At 45.1% G+C, this 23713-nt stretch overlaps 2 protein-coding genes across 8 annotated transcripts in view; one reads left to right on the top strand and one right to left on the bottom strand.

The window, feature by feature from the left end:
• The window catches only part of Erich1 (glutamate-rich 1), a gene marked incomplete at its 5' end in the record, with an annotated part of 52793804 nt that overhangs the window by 31438085 nt on the left and 21332006 nt on the right, over positions 1-23713 (bottom strand).
• The window catches only part of Dctd (dCMP deaminase), a 31619-nt gene continuing 30628 nt past the window's right edge, over positions 22723-23713 (top strand). For 3 of the 8 annotated variants that reach the window (XM_087587860.1, XM_087587858.1, XM_087587862.1), the window contains exon 1: positions 22723-22798. The gene's annotated coding sequence lies outside the window, so the exon portion shown is untranslated. 8 annotated transcript variants of the gene reach the window in all.

Genomic DNA, 23713 nt, shown 5'->3' with positions numbered 1-23713 from the left:
GATTTGGTACGTCATCTGGCATAATTGGCAGCGACCAGTCAGAGAGTGACACGTCCTAGGCGAGGATAGTTTCCTATATAAGGGACGGTTATTCCTCACTCGGCATCTCCACATTGTAAGCTTATGCTCTCCCTCTCAAGATGCATTAAAGCTTTTCTGCAGTAGGATCCTGTGTGTGCCGCGTCGTTCCTGCTGGCGAGACGTAGCTCGGGACAATGTGGAGGTTAGGGACCAGCTTAGGCACCAGTACTGGTGAAATACATGCCTGGGTTTCCTTCTATCTTTACCTGGTTTCTGGCGTTGTACACAGGTAGCCATGCTTGGGCGGCAAGCATCTTTACTTACTGGGTCATTTTGTTGGCCTAAGAACAAATATTCTTAATTTTAACAAAATATAAAGTATCATTTTTTCCCTTAAATACTTAAAAAACAAAACTTATGAAGACATTTTCTTTAATCACTTAAAAAAATAATCTGTGCTATCTTTCTAATACATGGTCAGTGCCCATGCAGGAGATTTAGGTCAAAATAAATTCTCGACCATATGCAATGTCGTCTAGGCGCGTTAGGTTGTGTAGAATTCATCTGAGAACATCTGCACCATCTCGGTAAGTTCTGCTGTCCTATCCCCGGCTCGAAGTCTCCTATTGCTCACTTCCAGCTCTGCCTGGCCTTAATTTTTGTGTATGTGCTTGGCAGTCCTCAGGGTTTAACCTTTTCCGTATGGTCCACTAATTAACCCAGCTCCATTTGCTCCCTTCCACCCCGCTGTTTGGCAGCACTAACTAGTATTCTATGAAGTTTCCATTTGAATGAGCCTGCTTACGTGTGCTCACTTTGGCCCACTAGTCCCTTTCTCCACCCTTGTGCCATTAAGCGCACATGGTCACTCTTAGCATCCTTCCATACCTCCTGATCCTCGGTAGCCCAACTCCCCCTGACTGGTTCTCCTTCAGCTGTGCTCTGTTCTTCTTGGGTGTTTACGTGTCCACAGGCATTTTAATTTAATTTTATATTTTACTGTTCAAACAATTTCAAACTCAAAGAAATGTTTCAAGCACAGAACAAAAACTATGGTCGTTAAGCCATTTGAGAGTAGACTGTGTCATCCCTCTTGGACACTTGTGTGTTTCTACCAGGAACATTCTTGCAGAACCTACAGCCATTCAAATCAGGAAGTCAGCTCTGACTTTTGATTGACATCTAGCCGTGGACCATATTCAAGCCTCACCAGTCATTCGGAGGACTCAGCTGAGGACCCTGCATTACCTTTAGCACGTGTCTCTTTGCTCTTTGTCTGCCAGGAGCAGCTCCTCATTGTTCCCTGAATGCTGTGTTCTTGACTCCGCATGAAGATCATAGCCCATGCTGTCATTAGCCAGTGCAGATCTGTCCCTGTTGGATCATTTTTTTAGATTCAGGTTATTGATTCTTGATAGAAATAACACAGAACCAGTGTGGGCTTTCATCCCCTGACATGGTCCAGGATTTCAGTGTTTGCCGTGATCCGTCATAACATTGAACATTTGACTGGCAGGTGGTGTCTGTTAGACTTTTGACTGTAAAGTCAGACCTGACTTTAATAATTGACTAGGTGCCCCTGGGATTGTGCTTTGGGCTTATGGAGATACCCTCTGTCTTTAATATGCTTTCAATTATCTGAGCTTCTGCTGCTTCTTTTCCTTCTTCTTCAATGAGATGTACTTGATTACTATTGTCATTTATTTTGATTTTTGTGCTTGGATGCATGTGTGTTTATGTTTATGTGTGTGTGCAGATAGACCTGGAGGCTAGCGCCCAACCTTGGGTGTCTTTCTTTAAGAGCTATCCACCTTGCTCTTGAGAGAAGGTCCCTCACTCGTCCTCTGTCCTTACCTCCCCTGTGCTGGGATTCCAACCTTCTGTCACCATGCCTGGGTTTGCTCGAGAATCCTGGAGATGTAACCTCAGTTCCCATGGAGCAAACAATTTACTGACTGAGCTCTCTCTCCAGCTGCTTTTCAGGGTCTAAATTGCCCTCCATCTGGTGAAAATAGAAACAGAGATGTAAATGTGGATATTGTATTCTCAAGGTTTGTCACCTGTAAAGACTTGGGACTAGAGACCAATGACGCGCGGCGTGCGCCTCATCCTGGACTCTGGTTGAGCTGTCTCTGTGAGAGTTTATATTGACAACAACGATGACATCCACACCCAGTTCACTGAAAAGGGTCTGTCCACTCTAGTTCCCCTCTACATACCTGTAACTCTGCTCTGACAGTCAGGAAACAAGCTCCTCATTCTTCCTTACGTGGTTATGCAAGGAAGGGACAGAAGAGGGAGTTCTTCTGAAGCGCAGTCTGTCAGATAAAGTCCCGTTGAGCTTCTGCTTGGGGTTGTGTTGCTTCTAGATGCCAACTGAGGAAGAGCAGCCTCTACATTACGGACTCTTCCAGCCCACGAGGACGGCATAAATCCTTCCTTTACTTCAAACCCTTTACGCCCGCCCACTCTAGTAATGGTTTTCACTTTCTGTGTAGGAATATCATCAATCAGTCATCAATCTATCTGGCATCTGACTTCTCGTATCTGTTTTTTTTTTTTTTTTTTTTTTTTTTGGTTCTTTTTTTCGGAGCTGGGGACCGAACCCAGGGCCTTGCGCTTCCTAGGTAAGCGCTCTACCACTGAGCTAAATCCCCAGCCCCTCGTATCTGTTTTATATAGTAGCTTTAAGTACTTTTTTGGCATTTAACACAGTTTTACAGAAATTCATGTGACTTTTATAAATTGCTTTTGTTTCCACCAACATTGCTAAAACATTAATTTTAACAAATTACAATAGTGAAGTTTCAACATACATAACCACAGTCTGTCATTTTTAACACGTTCATATTGGAAAAAGGGTTTCTGTATGTATGTTTTATGCACACATATGTGCATGTCTGCATGTGTACATGTACGAGACATGGGTCATCATTAGGCATGTTCCTTAGCTTCTTTCCACTTTAATTTTCTTTTTTAAAGAGAAGATTATTTCTTTTATTTTATGTGTAGGAGTGGTTTTGCCTGCATATGTGTACCATGTATGTGCCTGGTGCCTGAGGATGCCAAAAGAAGGTTTTGGATCCCTGTATCTAGGGCTATGGACGGGAGAACTAGAGAGATGGCTCAGCAGTTAAGAGCACTGACTGCTCTTCCTAAAGATCCTGAGTTCAAATCCCAGCAACCACATGGTGACTCACAACCATCCGTAATGGGATCCGATGCCCTCTTCTGGTGTGTCTGAGGACAGCTACAGTGTATTCATATAAGTAAAAGAATTCAATCTTAAAAGAAAACAACTTTAGATCTTGTGAGCTGCCAGGCACTGAGAATAGAACCTGGGTCCTTTGCAAGAGCAGCCATCCATCTCGGTGACTGGGCCATCCCAGCCCCTTTACCTTAATTTTTGAGACAAGATCTTTTACTTTGGGACTCACAAACTTGGCTGGACTGGCTGATCTGCAAGCCCCAGCTCCCTGCTTCCGCAGCACTGGGATTAAAGGTGAACACTTTTTACATGGGTGTGGGGTATTTGAACTCAGACTCTCATAGTATTTTTATCAATTAAGCCATCTTCTCAGTCTCCTAGAGACCGTTCAACACTGAATCAATCTCTCTCTCTCTCTCTCTCTCTCTCTCTCTCTCTCTCTCTCTCTCTCTTTCTCCCTCTCTCCTTACCCTCCTCCTCCCCCTCCCTTCCTCCCCCCTTCCTTTTCTTTCTATTTCTTTTCCCCAAGATAGAGTTTCTCTGTGTAGACCTGGCTATCTGGGAACTCGCTCTATAGACCAGGCTGACCTTGAACTCAGAGGTCTGCCTCCCTCTGCCTCCCCAGTGCTAGGATTAAAGTTGTGCACCACCACTGCCCAAATTACATTGAAAGTTCTGAATAAAATAGTCAAATACAAATCAATAGTTTTTTTTTTCTTTTTTTCGGAGCTGGGGACCAAACCCAGGGCCTTGTGCTTGCTAGGCAAGCGCTCTACTGCTGAGCTAAATCTCCAACCCCAAATCAATAGTTTTTTAAATCTAGATTTATTTATTTTATTTTTATATTCTTGAGGTTTTACTTACATGTATGTCTGTGCATAGTGTATGTGCCGAGCCTAAAGAGGTCAGAAGAGGGCATAAGATCCCCTGGAACCCGAGTCCTGAATGGTTGTGAACGGTCATATGGATGCTGAGAATCGAACCCAGCTCTTTTGCAAGAACAGTAAGTGCTCTGACTATCTGAGTTATCTCTTCATCCCCAGGCCAATAATCTTAAAGAAGTTCATTAGAAAACAACTCAGCTTGCAAAACACTCGTGGGTATACACAAACACATAAAACATTTTTGAAGATGATTTTCCTGGGATGAGGACTGCTGCTTTCTGGAAGCTTACCCTGCAGTCATGGTCTTATGGAGAGGGATGGGTCTATGACCCCAAGTTAAGGATCTCTTTAAACCTTTCTTTTGAAAGGTGAGAAAAGTAAGGCTCTGTGGGGAAAGGAATAGAATTTCTTGAAGCACTGTTTCTATGAGTTAAAGGACCAAGATATAGAATTAGAAGAAACCCTTTTTACAGCAATTCGCCCTGTAACCTCTTTTTGCTCTCTTGGTTTACCCTCTTCTCTGAGTCTTATCTTTGCTAGCTTCTTTCAGAGATGCTCGTGGCAGTCTGTCCTGTAATCTATAAATTCTTCTCGAACCTATTGACATATGTCAAGAATGAAATCCCCAAGGCAGCAGTAACTCTACAAACAAAGAGTTGGTGTGACCATCCCTTGCCATCCTTTCCTTCTCTGAGCATCCTCTTCACCCATCACCCCACACACTGGGCTGCGTCAAGAGTTCTTCTGCCCGGGGTTGGGGATTTAGCTCAGTGGTAGAGTGCTTGCCTAGGAAGTGCAAGGTCCTGGGTTCGGTCCCCAGCTCCGAGAAAAAAAAAAAAAGAAAAGAAAAAAGAAAAAGAGAAAGAGTTCTTCTGCCCAATGCCCAGAGCTTTCACTGCTACCTTGGCGGGTAGGTATTGATGGCTGTGGAATGTGTGGACAGGGAAGAAGGCTGATTTGGGATCTCTACTCAAATGTCTTAGTGGCATCTGAAAGATTCCACTCCCTAGTCAGAGCTTTGGATTTTATTTACTTATTTATTTTATTTTATTTTTTATCGATTTTCACTTACAGACCAGGTATTTGATTATTCATTTTGGAAAATGGACTCTTGCAGGGTTTGTAGCCCATTTGGTGGAATACTTGTCCAGTATTCACGAAGTCCTGAGTCTGATTGTTGGCACCTCATAAACCAGGGGTGGTGGCTTACACCTCTAATCCCAACCTTTGGAAGGAGAGGCAGAAGGGTCAGAAGTTCAAGGTCATCAATCACAATTCCTGGGACCTTGTCTCAAAACCTAATAAAGCAAGATAGAATGTTGTCTGTCACGGCAGCTCAAACCTATAACCTAAGATTGGAGAGTCTTGAGCAGGAGGATTGCTGTGTGTTTCGGGATAACCAACATGCTGAGTGTCAGGCCAGCTTGGAATAGAGAGTGATATCTTGTGTTTTTAAAAACACAAAACAAAACAAACCATAATCAACAATAAAAACAGCACTGCAAGAAGAAAGGGAAAACCTTGAGTCTCCATTATACCTAGTGCTTGGCCCAGAGAGTCACACTATTAGAAGATGTGGCCTTGTTGGAGTAGGTGTGTCACTGTGAGCATGGGCTTTAAGACTCATCCTAGCTGCCTGGAAGCCAGTCTTCTGAACAAGATGTAGAACTCTCAGCTCCTCCTGCACCATGCCTGCCTGGATGCTGCCATGTTCCTGCTTTGATGATAATGGACTGAACCTCTGAACCTTTAAGCCAGCCCTAGTTAAATGTTGTCCTTTATAAGATTTGCCTTGGTCATGGTGTCTGTTCACAGCAATGAGACCCTAGGTAAGACATGACCAAGGCAACTTATAGAACAAAAAGATAATTACAGTTTCAGATAATTAAGTTCATGATTCTGATGGGAGGGAACATGATACTGGAACAGTAGCTGAGAACTTAAGTCTTGGCCTATAAGCAGGAGGCAGAGAGAGCTAAGGGAGGCAGCTTTAGAAACCACCAACAAGGCTACCTCTCCTCATCCTTTCCAAACAGTTCCACCAACCCTGGAGCAAACATTCAAACAGATGATCCTATGAGGCCATTCTCATTCAAGCCAGCACACCTGCTGAAGGGAATTTACCTGGTCTGTTTTACTCAGCCAATGCATGACAGATGTGTGACTATCAGGTGCTTACCAGGTGTCTTTAGTGACTATCAGGTGCTTGCCAGGTGTCTTTAGAATGTTATTGAGAAAAATGTTTGTCATTTCTCCAACAATCTTCCTGTCTCCACTTTGTATATGAACAGCACTCTGGACATGGAGAAAATCACATTTTTTTTTCACAGATAAATCTAGATCTGGGGACTTTGGACAATCGGGGGAAACCTGGAGATTCAAGGAGAAGGCAGCTTTAAAAGTCATGGTCATAGCTTGAATGACAAATAATGAAGAAAACACAAAAGTAAATTAATGTGTTATTACTCTCTGTCAAAAACAAAACAGAAACACAAGGGGGCAAGTACATTAATTATGTCAAGGGAGAAACATAAACAGGGGACAGGAAACAATTGTTCTGTGAGTTTGTTCTTTGTGTTTATGCTCAGAAAGCAAGAGATGAGGACAGGGACCAGGTTGTTGTGCTTAGAGCCAACTCAGGGGCAATACAGCAGCAGAGTGCAGGGGCTGCTGACCATAGCTGCCCTGAGGGCTTGAGCCACCGAGTGGTAGGACCAGACAAAAGGGACATCCAATAGGCTGGAAGGAGGGAGTTCCTGGTGGCTGAAGGTGGCATTCCATAGTAATAGGTTTCGATGTCTTCAACTGGAGAGACAAAGAGGCCATGTACATGTGTGGGTACACCCTGAGAACCAAACCTCTTTGAGAATATTCCTTCCACTCTGAAACTCTGTGTGTGTGTGTGTGTGTGTGTGTGTGTGCATGTGTGTATATATGTGTCTGTGTCTCTATGTGTATACATATGTGTGTTTCTGTGTATTTCTCTTCCTAGATAAAACAAGGAGAGGGAGTGATGAACAAACTAATTTCAAACCAAATGACATTTTCCCCCTTTAAGTTGTGGAAGAACTCCAAGGAGAAGTTAATGTAAGTTCTAGAAAAGTATGAGAATTTACTTTCTTGTCCTCTCACCTTGGTGTCCTCTCACCTGGGTTCTGTGGCTTGCCAGTTCTGCCCAGACTGCAAAAGCCCTAAAAGCAAGAGCCCTGGCTTCCTGGAGGTCCAGCTCGGACAAGTGACTCGTGCTATGTGGATTCGACTACTTTTAAAGGGGATTGGATGGACACCCGGATGCTGTCATGCTCCCACCCTTGGTGATGATGGACTGGACCTCTGAACCTGTAAACCTGTAAATGTTGTCTTCTATAAGACTACAGAACCTCAAGGGAGCTCAGGAAGGGATATATGTGGACATAGTTTTCAATGGCTTTTCTCTTCCCTTCCTGTCACTGACTGGCTTTCCCTATAGAATACTCTTTTTGCTATCTTTCCTTCCCTTTTGACTTTTTGAGACAGTCCCATGTCATCCACATGGCCTCAAACACAGTATGCAGCTCTGCTCTGGACAACCTTGAAGTCTGCTTCTCCTGCAGCCACCTCTTGAGTGCTTAGATCATAGGTACTACTATTTTACATCACCGAGAATTATGTTGTATTTATGTGTATATGATGGGTGGGGCATGCGTGTGCCATGTGTGGAGGTCAGGAGACAACTTTATGCAGTCAGTCCTTTCCAATGTTATTGTGTATTTGTGTAATTCAAATGCTGATTTCTGTGCCCCTATCTGGTTGCAACCCTTATTCTAAGTTTCTCTGGCCTCAATGTTGTATAAGCACTGCTTCCCATTTACTCTCTGATTTGTCAATACAAGCTGATCAGTTAGTGAATGATCAGGGGAGAGAATAGGGCAGGACTTCCTCCTAGCCAGGGGAGGGGTCAGAAAGAGGAAGTAGGGATTAGCCAAGGAGACAGCAGGAAGAAACAGCTCAAGCAGAGAAAGCCTTAAAAGGCAAGGATCTGAGGGATTTTTGCTGGGAGGCAGCCAGATTAGCATAGAGGATTAAAACAGAGTAACAACTGCTCAGTTGTTGTGCCTTTAAAACATGCTAAGTAAATATAGCGGTCCAGCCTCAATTATTTGGGGGCTAGCTGGGTAAGAGGAAAACGCTTACCTAAAAGCCACTAACATTCTACGTTCTGTGGGTCTCAGGAATCCAATGCACATTGTCAAGCTTGCATGATAAATACTTTTAACTCACTGAGCTGTCTCAGCAAATCAAAGATTATAGATTAAGTCTCACTTTCTTTCTTCCTTTTTTTTTTTTTCTGTTCACACACGCATACAAACATTATGTGGCTAGCAGGTGCGGATCCGTTGCACTTAGTGGCATATCCGCCACAGGTAGACAGGTTGCCCTGTGTCTGTCTCTGCTATCACCCGACAGTCAGATGGAGTCATTTATGATAAAATAAAAGTCCTTTGGCTTACGGTTGTGAAAGCTGGGAAGCTCAGGTTTGGACAGGTGCACGTGGTGAGGTCATTCCCATTATCCGAGAATCTCTACAGAGAGAGCTCAGGGAATTTCAGGGTGAGACAGGAAGCTGACAAACTCGTGCCTCTTCCCATTTCATAAAGTTATGCATTCCCCCCCCGACTTGTGACCTCATCTAAAGGAGATTTAATTACCTCGCTAAGGCCACACCTCCAAATACTATCAACAGAACTTTGAGGACTAAATTTTGTTTCCTTTCTGTTTTAGTGCTGGGAATTGAATTTGGGTTTCACGTATCTTAGGTCAGTACTTTATTGCTGAATTGTATTTCTAGACCCCTCTCTTCTTATTCTGGGGCAAGGTTTTACTAAATTAGTAGATTTCCACCTGCGTCAACTTCCTTCGAGATTACAGAGCTGTGCCATAGAGACGTGTTTGAGGGTTAAATTTCAACATACATTTTGGACGGGACAAATACCTGGACCAAAGCAGTTGCTGAGGTCACCACTTGGGGGCTTTGGGGCTTGAATTTGCTTTGCTTGCCAAAAGGATTCTAGCTAACTATGGCTTATAGCCAGCAAAGCCATTTTTAAAAATGACTAATTAGGTGCTGGTGGCACACACCTTTAATTCCAGCACTCGGGAGGCAGAGGTAGGAGGATCTGTGTTTGTTCCATGCCAGCCTAGTCTGCAAAGCAAGTTCAGGACAGCCAGGGCTGGTTACACTGAGAAACTTTGTTTCAAAAAATGAATAGATGATAGATAGATAGATAGATAGATAGATAGATAGATAGATAGATAGATACTGTGATGGTTTATATATGCTTGGCCCAGGGAGTGGCACTATTAGTAGGTGTGGCCTTTTTGGAATAGGCTTAAGACCCTCACCCTAGATGCCTAGAAGTGAGTCTTCCACTAGCAGCCTTCAGATGAAGATGTTGAACTCTCAGCTCCTCCTGCACCATGCCTGCCTGGATGCTGCTACGCTCCCACCTTGATGATGATGGATTGGACCTCTGAACCTGTAAACCTGTAAATGTTGTCTTCTATAAGACTTGCCTTGGTCATAGTGTCTGTTCACAGCAATAAAACCCTAACTAAGACAGACAGACAGACAGACAGACAGACAGACAGACATAGGGAACGTGGCTCAGTGCCTAAGAGCACGTGCTCCTCCAACACAACCCCAACACCATGTAAAAATCTGGGCATGCCTATGTGTGCCTAAAACCTCAGCCCAGAGGAGACAGCTGGATCCTGAGAACTCACTTGCTAGTCGTCCTAGCAGAGATGCCTAGATTCACTCAAAGATGCTGTATCTAAGCCATAAGGTGGAGAGAAACAGAGAAAAACATTTTATATCCTGCCGAGGCCGGCCTCGGCATTCACTTGCATGGGCACTGGTGAACAGTCTCTCCCTCTCCTCTTTCCTCTCCCCTCCCCCCCCCTTCCTCTACACACACACACACACACACACACACACACACACACACACACACACACACAGGCTAAAATGTTAACATCACATAGGCTTCACATTTCAGTATCCATGAGTTCTGGGCTGACCACTGTCTTTTGTTTACTTTGCTGTGACACTGTCAGGACTGACACACGCCCCACGTTTATTTGGCTCTCCACCTGTTGTTATGCCTTCCTGGGATGCCTCCCTGACCCTCCACCTGCAGTTTATCAACTCTTGCCTTAGGGCGGGAGCTGTGGGTGTTGGAAAGGATTCCTACATCAGGGTTCCTGTGGAGAATGAAATAAACACGAGAAATAGAGTGTAGGGCTCGGCCTGGGATATACTGGTGCTGCAGGTCGTGAACTTTCTCACGTTTCCTAAAACGGTTTCGGAGCACAGCACAGAGATGACAAAGCTAAATAGATGGACTTCATGGTCTACCGAGGTTTGCCTGGCCCTAATGAACCTCCCAGCCATGCTCGGGAGCCCTTCAAACCTGGACCCTTTCCCATTTCTTTGACTGGTCCCTGATAGGCAGTCCAGAACCACCGAGTCTGGCAACTGATGGATGGCAACGGCGTCCTCAGAAACCCCCGAGTTTACTCATCAATGAATCCCGGCAATGAAAAGGACAGAGAGAACAACTAGAATTCTGAAGCCTCCCCTGAAGTGACTCCTGTACCTAGGATCATTCTGTGTTCATCTGGCCGCTAGAGAGCACTTTGAGACTAACAAAGTTTGGGCTGTGTGCCCAGGCCTCCTTTTGAACCCTGCTGTCCTTGTGATGGGGGCGGGGGTGCGGAAGCGTGGTGGGGGCGCATTTCCTCGCTGCGCTGCGCCATCTAGCTACCAGCAGTGGCTCACAAATGGCCATCAAGGCTGATGGATGTATTTTGTGAGGCTTAGGGGCCCCGCGGTAGTGATAATGAAGTATTCTGATGTTCAGATACCTTTTATTCTGTCACTGTGGTTTTCTGCTTCTGGTGACATCACGTAATTTGTACTGCTTTACGGCGTCTGTTGGAAGGCAAGCATTTTCACCAGGGTCCCAGTTTCCTTATTGCTCCGATTCTTTTCTGTCAGATTGAATTTCTCTCAAAGAGAAAATATTGCTTGATATTGATTCCAAGCGCACGAGATAATTTCAGGTTCTCGCTCGGCAGTTCAGCCAAAGCCCTGTTTAAAATCTCGAAGAGGTTTTCCAAGGCTAAGAGGCACAGTTCAAAAGAACCGTCCTTAAATGTGTTTAAAAGACCCTTGGCTACATTTTTCTGATGGTTTCATCAGCAGTTTGCACTGATCCGTTCCCCATTGTTATCACAACTGAACCCTATCGCAGGGAGTTGTACCAGCAAGACCATCGAGTTTTCTCAAAAAGCTGTAAACCTTTGATGCTCTCTGGCCTATTTCTTAAAATGTTTAGCCTCGGCCGAGCCAAATGTGTGCTTGCAAAGGCAAATGCAGTGAAAAACTCTTGAAGCATCCTGGGTACTGCTGTAATATCGAGATGTACAGCGGGAGGATGCGCCTCTGCCAGGCTAAGGCGAGGAGCGGGGCAGTTCTGCGCACTGGGAATGACTAATACTGACCGTCATCCGGGCTTTGGCTCATCAGTGCTGGGGTCTAGCTGTGGACGCGCATGAAGAATTTGCTTTTCTGATCAGTGCTTATGCACATAGCCCAAAGTCATCCCATCACGGCCGTTGGTGTTTGAATCAGAGCGAAATCAAAGACATCAGTTCTAGCCACAACTCCTCCACAGACAGAGGCATTTAGAAGGATGGGTTTTCAAGGGGTTTCTTTGACTTTAAAAAAAAAAAAAAAAAAACTAAATAATTTTTCCCTTTTTTGAATGGCACTTGACTCTCAAGAAAAGAATATTTCTGCATGTGAAATGTCAGCTCCGTCTAATAATAACCCACTTAGAATATGCCACACACACACACACACACACACACACACACACAAAATCACTAATAGAATTTCCCACCATCTTATAAAATGAAATTCTTCCCTCTGTACTGCTGCCTGGCGCAGAGAAGTTTCTAGAATGGCAGCTATTGCAAACACAATGGGTTTCTTCAAAATGAAATCGCACTCCAAGGTGTGAACCCACTATCTCACCTGTTACCAACATGTGAGGTTTGTTCTGTGACGTGAGACTAGCCAGGGGGTGAGTAGGCAGATAGGAGACTAACTAAGGCTTTTGAGAAAAACACTCCACTGGGTTCCTCCAGGAACCACGAGGGAGTGGGAGCTAAGATAACAGTTATTTTCCTATTGTAAAGACATTTTTGGCTTTCAGCAGCCAGACTTAATTTTTGGCTATTAGTCTCTCAGCAAAAACAGCCACGTTCATCTCCATTCCTGGAGGGCAGACTACTGCATGTTCGTACTTCTCTAGTTCATGGGATGTTTTTACGTGGATGACAAGATAGTAGTCATTTATCTAAAAGTAATGTTAGCTCTGGCGGTTCAACAAGACTGTAATGAGCAGCATACATGTGCGTACATACATGCGTGCATACGTGCATGTGCATGTGTGTGCCTGACCGGATTTCCGAGGCTCTTAGGAGCTGTGCCGGTGTTGGATGACTGTGGAAGTTTCCTCTTTAGAGGATGCTGGGAGATGGCTCATGCAGCTCCTCATCTGGGTTTTGTTCCAAAAACAAATACAGAAACGGTTTCCCTGAGTTGCGCAGGAATTCAGCAGGACAACTTTCTCTTTCAATTATTCTCATGTATCCTTTCTTTTCTTCTGAGACAAGAGCCTTTCTGTGTATCCTAGGCTGCCTTTAAATGAACTAAATAGCCCAGGGTGGCTTTGAACTCATGATTCTCCTGTCTCAGCCAAATTACAGGTGTGCCTCACAGTTACAATGCATGGGTGGTCCTATGCGGCTTATTCTTTGTGTCTTGTTTATTTTCTACAGACCCCCTTCCCTCTACTGAAGTCAGCCTATAAATTGGCTAGGACGGATGCTAAGGAGAAGCAAGAATGAATGGAACAGAGAGAGCCCTGCGCTCCTAGCCAATGCTTGGGTAAGCAGAAGGGCCTTTGTTTTTAAGGCAGCAAACACTCCAATCTCCAAGTAATCCTGGTCTCATTCGGAACAGCGCTTTCATCATTGTCTTACGTCGCTACTTAATCATCAATCCTGCACACTCGGCTCAGAGTTTTCTCCTAGGCAAAGAGAGATGGTAAAGGCTGATTTGACTTCCTGTTCCTGTCACGTGGTGCCTGACATGGGCGTTTTCATCCAAGGGCTGCTGTTTGTTAATTCATAGATTCTATGAGAGTGTGGTGGGATTAAAAAAAAAATCTTACCAGATCAGTTGTGTGGACTGGAGCAAGCCAAGCCGTCTTCCAGGGCCAGTATTTCCTCATCTGTAAAAGAAGGGGCTGGACTCAATGACTGCCAAGGTCACTTCCAGCTCTGTAAATTCTATGCTTTTCAAAAATGCTGTGCTTCTGAACGGAGAACATGGTCGGTTTCCGGACAATGGAGCCCAGGGTGTATTTATGTTTGACCTCCTACCACATTCCGACTTTCTACTCTAATGAATCTGGGTTTATTCTTCACTGAAATGGCTCAGCTCCAGGAGCCCTTGGTGTGATTCTAACACTGTGTAGATATTGATTTTTCTCGCAGGATAGTGGTTACTGTAACCACCAAACTATTAAATTTCACTCCTTTTCCTGGGGATGATCCCACGTGTGCCTTGCCACTGCCTTAGGTTGATATTTAACTCTCAAATCCAGGGCTCATTTGAAGGCAGCATTCCTGGGATGCTAGTTCCTTAAAAAGCTTTGTGGCTGACAGCTTTTTGCCTTCCGTCTTCTTAGAGTTGTCTATCAGATACCGCAGCAGTCAGAGGTGACCACACATAGGGCCTGGCTTTTTTTGACTATGTTCTCCCTCCTCTCCTGTGTCAAAGCATAGCACTTCTTGACTATAAATGGGATAAACAATTATTCAAATAGGACAGGCTCTTTTTATTATGTTTGTGCACGCACACTCACAAACACACACACACACACACACACACACACACACACACACACACACACACACGGAGTTACCTATAGTTGTCAGGGCAGGATCCCAAATGTCCCTCTCAACACACACCTCTATAGGGAGCTATGACACTAAAATCTTGACTTGACTCTTGCTTTTTTATTTAAGCCATTTGCCCCCGGTGAGGTCTCTTCCAGGGACTTAAGGAAAGGTACACTGTGGCAAGAGGCGACCCTAGCCATTAACTTCTAAATACAATTTAACAGGGCTTCCATTTACAACAATTTTTAGGCATTCAACCTTGTTATTCAAGCTAAAACACACAGCACTCACCTTGGCCTGTGGTGAGTGCAATATCCGTAAGGAAATTTTTATCGAGGACCCTAATACCTTGGCTATTACCCCTCGGGCACTGCCTTGGTGACCCCAGAGTGGAGGGCGTGTTTAATGAGATCGTTACTATTTCTATAAAACCAGCCATCTGATCAATTCTCTTCAGGTAAGCACTTCCAGAGACCCGGCATGAGTGACTGTACCCCCCGAAGCATTATCTTCCCTTGTACAACACTGAAAGCTTACATGCTGCTTGACAAATCTGAATTTTAAAAAGTGGGATGATTGGCACCTGGTAACTGACACAGAAGGAGAAAGTGCTCACAAGAAAATTGCCCATTTCTTTTAGATTTACATTTTATGTATTTTTTCTTTCTTTCAAGAAGTGATAAGACATGTAATTTCCATCAGCTTCAAGAGGTTATGTATGAAAGAGGCTACAAGTTCAAGTCTGTGGAGGAAAAGCAAGCCACAGGGCGAATCACCACAACACAAGAAGGCAGACATCTGCCACTGACACCTTCAGTTCTGGGGCCACAAATGGCCTGTTTGGGGCCAAGAGCAAAACTTCAGAGTTGGGGCTAGAGAGATGGCTCAGTGGTTAAGAGCACTGGCTGCTCTTCCAGAGGTCCTGAGTTCAAATCCCAGCAACCACATGGTGGCTCACAACCATCTGTAATGGAATCCGATGCCCTCCTCTGGTGTGTCTGAAGACAGCGACAGTGTACGCATATAAATATAAAATAAATAAATCTAAAGAAAAAAAAACTTCAGAGTTGGGATTTCTTTTTTTTTTTGGTCTTGAAAACAACTCTGTTTCCCCTTTGTTGCTTGACCCACCAGCTCAAGATTTCACCTACCGAATGTCCCTCCAGATGCCAAACTGTTTCAACTCAAAAAAAGGAGGCAGAGAGGGGAATGACGAAGAATGCCTGCAAAGTTTTCCTTTGTGTGTTGGAAACTACAGATGACTTTGTATAAAGCAATTTTTTTCTACTGGTTTATTTACTCAGCCAATATGCAATGATTGATATATTTACTTACACACACACACACACACACACACACACACACACACACACACACACACACGAGAAGGCAAAGGTCTAAAAATTGCTGTAAGTGGAAGCCCCTGTTAAATGTATTTAGAAGCTATTGGCTAGGGTTCCCTCTTGCGACACTATGCCTTTCCTTGACTTACTAGAGACTTCACTAAGGTATATCATGTCCCATATATGTGTGCGTATGCTTATGTATGTGGTGTGTGTGTGTGTGTGTGTGTGTGTGTGTGTGTGTGTGTGTATTGTCTTTGTCTTAGGGTTTTATGGCTATGACTAAGGCAACTCTTATAAGGACAACATTTCATTGGGGCTGGCTTACAGATTCAGAGGTTCAGTCCATTATCATCAAGGTGGGAGCATGGCAGCACCCATGCAGGCATGGTGCAGGAGGAGCTGAAAGTTCTACATCTTCATGTGAAAGCTGCTAGAATACTGGCTTCAGGCAGCTAGGATGAGGGTCTCATTACCCATACCCACAGTACACACCTACTCCAACAGGGCCATACTTCAAATAGTGCTACTCCCTGGGCCAAGCATATACAAACCATCATATTCCACTCCTTGGCCCCCATAGGATTATCCAAACTTACAAGTCTATGGGGGCCATACCTAAACATAGCATAATGCAAAATACATTTAGCCCAACTTCTGAAGTCCCCATTGTCTACAGCAGTCTCAACAATGTAGTCTCTTCTGAGATTCATCCGATCACCCATCTGTAATTTTCAAAGCAAGACAGGAAACCAGCTAGGCCAACTTTGAACTCTGCATCTCCATGGCTGATGCCAAAGTGGTCTTGAGATCTCCAACTCCTTTTCAATCTTTGTTGACCACAACAAACTTCTTTCTCCTGGGCTGGTTCCACTCCCTGTTAGCACCTTTCCTTAGCAGACAGCCCATAGCTATTGCATCTTGAACATCCTGGTGTCTCCAAGGCAACTTCAGTGTTACGGCTTCTTCTTCCAATGTCTGGGATCCACATAGGATCCCATCCTCCAAAGGACTGGTGTCACTTCTCCAGCTCGGCCCTCTGCAGCACTCTAAGGTCAGGTTAATCCACTCTACCGCCACTGCTGTTCTTGGTGATCATCTATGGCACTGGCAACTCCAATACACAGGTCTTCTGCTACAACTAGGCTTCACCAACAGCCTCTCATAGGCTCTCTTCATGGTGCTAAGCCTCAAATCCTTTGCATGACCCCGTCAGTCTTGGGCCGTCAACTACAACTGAAGCAGCACCTTCACCAATGGCCTCTCACACTGCCAAGCCTCAGCTGCTTTTCATGACCCCTCATGTCTTCAAAACCAGTACCACCCGGGGGACTCTTACACATTACCAAGTACAGCCGCAGCATGGGGTGCAACCTTGGCTATTTCTGGAACACAGCTGCTTTGTGCTCCCAGAAAACACTTCCCAGAAGATTTCACCTCAGTGATGCTGGTCTTTTCTTTATCACCAATAATTTCTTAGCTCCAGCTAACCAGCATCAATTGTCCCAGTAGTCCTGTCTATTCTGGACTCTAAAGCTATTCTGGTCGAACCTGCCAGTTCTGATGCTTGCTGGGGCTGGAACATGGCCCCCTAGTTCTATTACATTATCACCAGCTTTCTTTTTTCCAGCTCCTTCATTGACTAAGCTTGGCTGTCCTGGAACTTGCTGTGTAGACGGACTTTGAACTCAGAGATATGCATGCCTGTCTCCTAAGCACTGGGATTAAAAGTGTAGTCCACCAAGCCCAGATTTAAGGACTTACTGTCTTCTAGGCTGGACTTGAACTCAGAGATCTGCTTGTCTTTGCCTCCTGGGATTAAAGGTGTGTACCATCATGCCTGGATTTAAACTTAGCTGGGTAGGATCTTGCCCCGAAGTCCCACTCCCTTATCTGATATTTCCTAGAACACAGGATTCAGCTTCATTTCACTTCCTGGTGCCCCTTTAATACTTAAACTATATGTTTTATACTTTCCCTTTCTCAGCTTGCTACGCTTGTTTAAAATGTTCTTCATGAGACTTAACCAGAGGACAACGTCTGTGGTGGGCATTTCTGAGACTTCCTTTGTCAATGAAATTAATCTGAGTCTCTTCATTTTAGCCTCAGATTCTTCAGACAAAGGCAAAAAGTAGCCACATTCTTCACCAAAAATATCACAAAAAACAGTCTCTAGGTCACATTTTGAAATTCTCCACTGAAATCTCTTAGGCCAGGTCTGCACAGTTCAAATCATTCTCAGTAACAAAGTCTTCCATATTCCTACTAGGATAGCCCAATAAGTCCCTTTTAAAGCATTCCACTGATTTCCAAATCCAAAGTCCCAAAAATCCACATTCTTCCAAACAAAAGCATGGCCAGGCCTATCACAGCAGTACCCCAGTCCCTGGCACCAACTTCTTAGTTAAGTTTTACAGCTGTAAGCAGATACCTTGATCAAGGCAACTCTTATAAGGACAACATTTAATTGGGGCTGACTTACAGCTTTAGAGGCTCAGTCCATTATCATTATGCCTGGCAGCATCCAGGCAGGCATGGTTCAGGAGGGGCTGAGAGTTCTACATCTTCATCTGAGGGCTGCTAGCAGAACACTGGCTTCCAGGCAGCTAGGATGAGGGTCTTAAAGCCCACACCCACAGTGACACACCCACTCCAACAGGGCCACACCTTCTAATAGTGCCACTCCCTGGGCCAAGCATATAGCAACCATCACATGTATAGATGTATATGTACCAAGAGCAAAGCATCTGCACTTTACATATACCAAATTAACCTTTCTCTCCTGGCCTTCATTATAATTATGAGACAATAAAGTTTATTGACAAACTTTGAACTCATAACAATTTATTAAGGGTCCTGATTTTTATTTCTGATGGACATATCCTGTCATCTTAGTCTGTATTTTGTATAACTCTCATTGAACACATACATACCACAGACCTTATATATATATGAGCCTTCCTTAAGATTTAAACGAGCTATTCTAGTTTGAAACCAGTCCTGTAAAAACAGTCACACTGGTGTTTCTAGTCACAACTGTTGAGTTCTAAGAGTGAACCCTGCTGTGGAACTGGGGATGTGATTCAGTTGCTGGAGTGCTTACTTGATTACACACCTGTACTGTCAGCACTGGGAAGGTAGAGGCAGGAAGACCAGAGTGCAAAGTTATCCCGATTACACAGTGAGTTATAGTTCTGGATACCCAAGACCCTTTCTCTGAATACATAAAGATAGAGAGAGATGGTTGGACAGAGAGAGGTGAGTAGGTGGGTAGTTGGGTAGGTGGGTAGGTGGGTGGGTGGGTAGGTGGGTGGGTGAGTAGGTGGGTAGGTGGGTAGGTGGGTAGGTGGGTAGGTAGGTGGGTAGGTGGGTGGGTAGGTGGGTGGGTAGGTGGGTAGGTGGGTGGGTGGGTAGGTGGGTAGATAGGTGGGTGGGTGGGTGGGTGGGTGGGTAGGTGGGTAGGTGGGTAGATAGGTGGGTGGGTGGGTAGGTGGGTAGATGGGTGGGTGGGTGGGTAGGTGGGTAGGTGGGTAGGTATGTAGACAGACAGACTCAAGTAAAATCAAGGCTATTTCAACAGGCTACTTAGAAACAGCATTTATGTCAAATGGGTCAGCAGTAAAGTTCATTTATTTTTCATTTCCTGGAAGGAACAAGAATTTTAAAGCATTAGTATATAGTAGAAAATTATTTTTAAAAGATCAGTTAAATACAAATTGTTAATTTAACAGAAGCTTCAAGTAAGTATTTTTTGAAGGTCACTAGGTCACTATAAACTAATTCATAGTCTAACCCGACTAAAACCGTTTGTCTTTCCTCTCCTAACAAACTGACCCCCATATTGACCCAAGACCTCCCATCCTCTCAGTGTGATGCTATTCAGCCCTGGAGGGCACACCTGTGACATTGTGCTCTTTTCTACTTGGTTCGAGGTGGGCGAGCCCACTCATAGTCTGGACTTTAGAGGTAGGAAGACACACCCCTGGTTGGGATCTTGCGGTATGAAGACACACCTTTAATTTGGGCCACAGCTTCTGCTAGAAGCCTATCTACATAAAGACCAGGGAGAAGGAAGGTTTTGCTCTTTACCTGCTTGCTCTCACCTTGCTAGCAAGTCGGTTCCTTCACTGGCATTAAAACCTACTTCGTCAGGATTCCAGCAGATACGGAAGACCAGCTGAGACACCCAGACGTGTGGAATTGAGCAACTACCAGATTCTTGTGAAAAGCTCTCAGGTAGAACTTTCCCTCGGGATGGAGACCCTCCAACTTTAAAGACCAGACCGAGACACCACAGGATGCAATCAGCAAGAGGATTTGGTTTATTGTCGGGATACACAGGCACAGGCACCTGCGGGCGCTTCAGTCACTCGGGGGACTGGCGCGCCCCACGGAACCAAGGATGGGCTTTTATAGGATTTTGGGGAGCAGAAGCAAGCATACAGAAGCAGATGCATGGTTACAGGGATATAATTGGTGGATTCTAATATGGCAAGGGTTTAGCCCGGGGGCAAGTTTCCTAGCTACCTTCCTGAAACATAACGGCTGACTCGGCCCCCCAAGGGTTCAGCCCGGGGGCAAGTTTCTTAGCTACCTTCTTGGAACATAACGACTGACTCGGCCCCCCACCAGGGTGTGGGACCTCTCCCGGGGCTTTTTTTTCATTGTCAGGTGCTCAACCGAAGTCGTCCTGTTGCCAGGCCTTCAACCAAACACATCCTGCTTGGCAGCCGCTGTGTACTCAGTGTTCTAACCTTTCCCTGAACCAGTCATCTTAAGTACAGCCTTGCAAAATGGCGTTACTGCTGCTAAGCTGGGGTCTTTCACTTGGACTTTGTGTTCACAGTTAGCCATTGTTGGACTAGCTGGACTGCAGCCTGTAAGCCATTTCAGTAAGTTCCCTTTTTCTGTGTGTGTGTGTGTGTGTGTGTGTGTGTGTGTGTAGTATATATTTATATTATGTATTATATAGGTGTACATACATATAATGTAATACAATATATTTATATACATATGTGTGTATATGCATATATATAATACATATAATATATGTGAGAAAGATTCATTCCATAAGTTCTATAACTCTAAAGAACCCTGACTAATACACTCTGTTTCTTTTGTTAAAATTTTCCCTTTTTGGCAAAACAAAAGAGATGGGAGAATTATTACGTGGTATCGTGGTAGGGGAAATATCTATGGATGCTACCCAAGTCCCCTCCTGGGTAACCTCAGAGGAATTTTACCTTGACTGGCCCTTTTAATCTGTCCCCACCCCCTACTTCTGAGTTACTGGAAAACATTCTAAGTAACGTAACACACAGAGATAAGCCAAAGTTCTGTAAGGAGGGGAGTGGGCCCAAGTCTGACTAGAACCTTTGCAAACAAGTTAATGCTGTCTATCCCCTTGAGACATCTCTCACCTTGCCTAGGGCAGTAAAATCTAGATACGGCGGCAAGTACAGCAACCCCTGTATCTGTTGTAGGTGAAGCAAGAGCCCACATTATGAGCCAAAATGAAAGGTATTAGCAGGAGATTTAACACGTACACTCACACTTGGAGTTGCAAGGTGTTAATGAGCAAGACATGGGAAGGCATGCATTTTTCTCACTTGGCTGTCTGGTTTTACTGTTGGTGCAGAAAATCTGAAACCTCTAGTTGTGAAACCATGAATCAGGAGAGTTTCCTGTCTTATGAGCAATGCCATCTTTAAGGCTTTCAGTGAAAATCAGGAATAGTGAGAGCGACTTTTTGCAGCAAGCAGGGTCCTAGATTTACTGCAGAGGGGAGTGTGTGAGCCGACCAAAATGGAGAACTATGAGAAGTGACTAAATTATGTTTGACAGTCTTTCCAAGGCAAAGGAAGGAAGGAAGCTTAATGATGTGGTTGAAGGACCAGCAGCAACTGGTGATAAATTAGTTGTAGGTTGGTAAGCAGAGAAATGAATCCAACAGACCCAAGGACTATAGATGAGGGTGACAAAGACCAAGCAGAGGGCGGGGGAGAGAAACTACTTGCTCAGGACATAATGAATTTTAGTGCTGACAAGATAGTCAACTAAAGTGACTAACTTGACATTAAAAATCATCACTTTAATCTATGTGGCTCTTTGAGACCCGAGTTTTATCGAGGCAAAAAAAAAAATCTATAGTTAACAATGAAATATTTCCCCCCTTGCTTTCCTGGCATCCACCAAGAGCAGTACATAATTTAATTACAGAATCTACAGGCTGGACCATGGACATGAGGAATGATGTGTCTGTGCTAGTGAGAAATTAGGTAGAACCAACTGTTTATTTTCATCATTCTTCCTCTGTGGGGCTAAATTAATACAGTTAACAAGCTTTTGTTTGGATTAGCAGTTGAGACCGGGGATGTGCAGATTTGAAGTCATGATCATTACAGTAGTTTTTATTTATGGAGCAATGGCATGAAGTCTAGGGGAGTAGTCCGAAGGGTGGATAAAACAAACAGGGACACGTCATTTTGTGCTGGAATTTCCTCCAGATGTAGGGCTCACACATCTGAGCCCAGCAAACGATGTTGAAGGTAATCAGATGTAGTGGGGCATGACTTCTACAAACTTTACCAGGGGACTGTCAAGTGAGCAAGTGTCCACCTTGACTGGAAGGAGAAGACTTTGGCTTGCATCTCCGTCTTTCACAGGTTTGGAGAGTTAACTCTAAACCTGGTCAACCAAAAAGCCAACGCAAAGTTTCGAAGTACGGGGCCTCTGGGCACAGCTGCTCCCTCGAACCATTCTAGTATGAAGTCAAGAAGCAATTGCTGGCTAAGAGATGGTTAGAAAGACATAGTGTGTAAGGCTTATTATGGAGGCCAGAACCAGGTCCGCGGCAACAGGAATCTTTGGGTCTTTAAGTTTCTGTATTTAAGAAACTCCTTAAGGAAGTTGGTGATGGATTCAGAGGACTAGGAGGGGCAACTAAAACGCCCGAACCCTTAGGCCCGTGGGTGGGTGTGGCCAAGCGCGGTCCCTCCCTGAGTGCACAAAAAAAACAAAACAAAACGAAAAAGCAGGATAAACCGCACAGGGACCGTAAAAGTCACTGCAACACCCGGCTCCCGCTGCGGGACAGGCGCTGGCTCCCCGCGTGCTGGGCAGACTGCAGATCAACTCTACCCGGGACGGCTGTCCCGGGGTAGGGACCAGGTGGTCGTGATCGCGTGGAGCTGCAAGCCACGCTCTTCCCCGCCCCCCTTCCGCCGCGCGCCAGTCCCGCCTCCCTCCCGACTTCCTTCCCGCGCGCGCGGCGGCTGTGTAGGGCGGACGGTCTGAGCGTGGCCTGCACCCCAGCGGAGCGGACGGTGGGCGCATCCCCTCGCGGAGGACCCTGCTCCGGTGCTCAGCCTGCACGTGGGCTGCACGGGGCTCGCCGCGGCGGAGGGAGGGAGGGCGCACTCAGAGTCTCTTCTGACGCCCACGTGGCGGGGAGGAGAGAGACTTGAGAACCCGGAGCAGAGTTGGGGGAGCATCTGTTTGTTGGTGGTGGAGCAGTTTCTCCCTGGACTGGTGACGTCCCTGCCTCAGTTTCCTGAAGCTGTCCGTGGGTGGGTACAGAGCCCGGGGGGCTTTACAAAGCAAGCACCAGGCCGACCTGGGATGGAGAAATGTGTCCTCTCTCCCTGCCCTCCCATCCCCCTCCAAAGCCTTAAAGCAGGCGGGAAGCCAATCAAACCAGTGTGTCTCGGTTGAGCAGGGTTGCAGGAGTGACAGAGTCCTTGGCTAGTTGTGCTTCCTCATACCTGTTCACAATAGGTATTGCCCTGTACAGCAGCATAAGTTTAACGTTCGTAGCCTGAAGGGGAAGTTTGGAAGATCTCCACCTTAACATTTCTCAATGAATGAGGTGACCCTTCCTCCCCTAGTTTAATTTTGAAAGGATTCTCTTAGCTCAAGTTCTGTGACTGTCCCATCACCTTTGCAGAGACTAAGGGCTGGCCTTGAAGCTCATTGATACACAACCTGGTTTTAGTATGAGCATTTTCTCTTTCCCCCTGTTTGATTCATCCCTCAGAGTTGATTCATCGATTTATCAGGAGGAACAAAGGAGGAAGGAAAATGAGAGAAAAAAAAATCACCTGATAGTTACCAAACTGGCCTGTTTGCCAATGCTATTTATTTGTTTGTTTGTTTATATTTCAGTACACTGGGCTTGGAGGGTGAATTTCCTGAGTTCTCTGAGTTTGTAAAATACGATGCTAATGCCTACTTTAGCTAGA

The sequence above is a fragment of the Rattus norvegicus genome, chromosome 16 (genome assembly GCF_021556685.1).
Source record: "Rattus norvegicus strain SHRSP/BbbUtx chromosome 16, alternate assembly SHRSP_T2T, whole genome shotgun sequence".
NCBI classification, from domain to species: Eukaryota; Metazoa; Chordata; class Mammalia; order Rodentia; family Muridae; genus Rattus; species Rattus norvegicus.
This window is presented reverse-complemented; position numbering and strand designations above follow the sequence as displayed.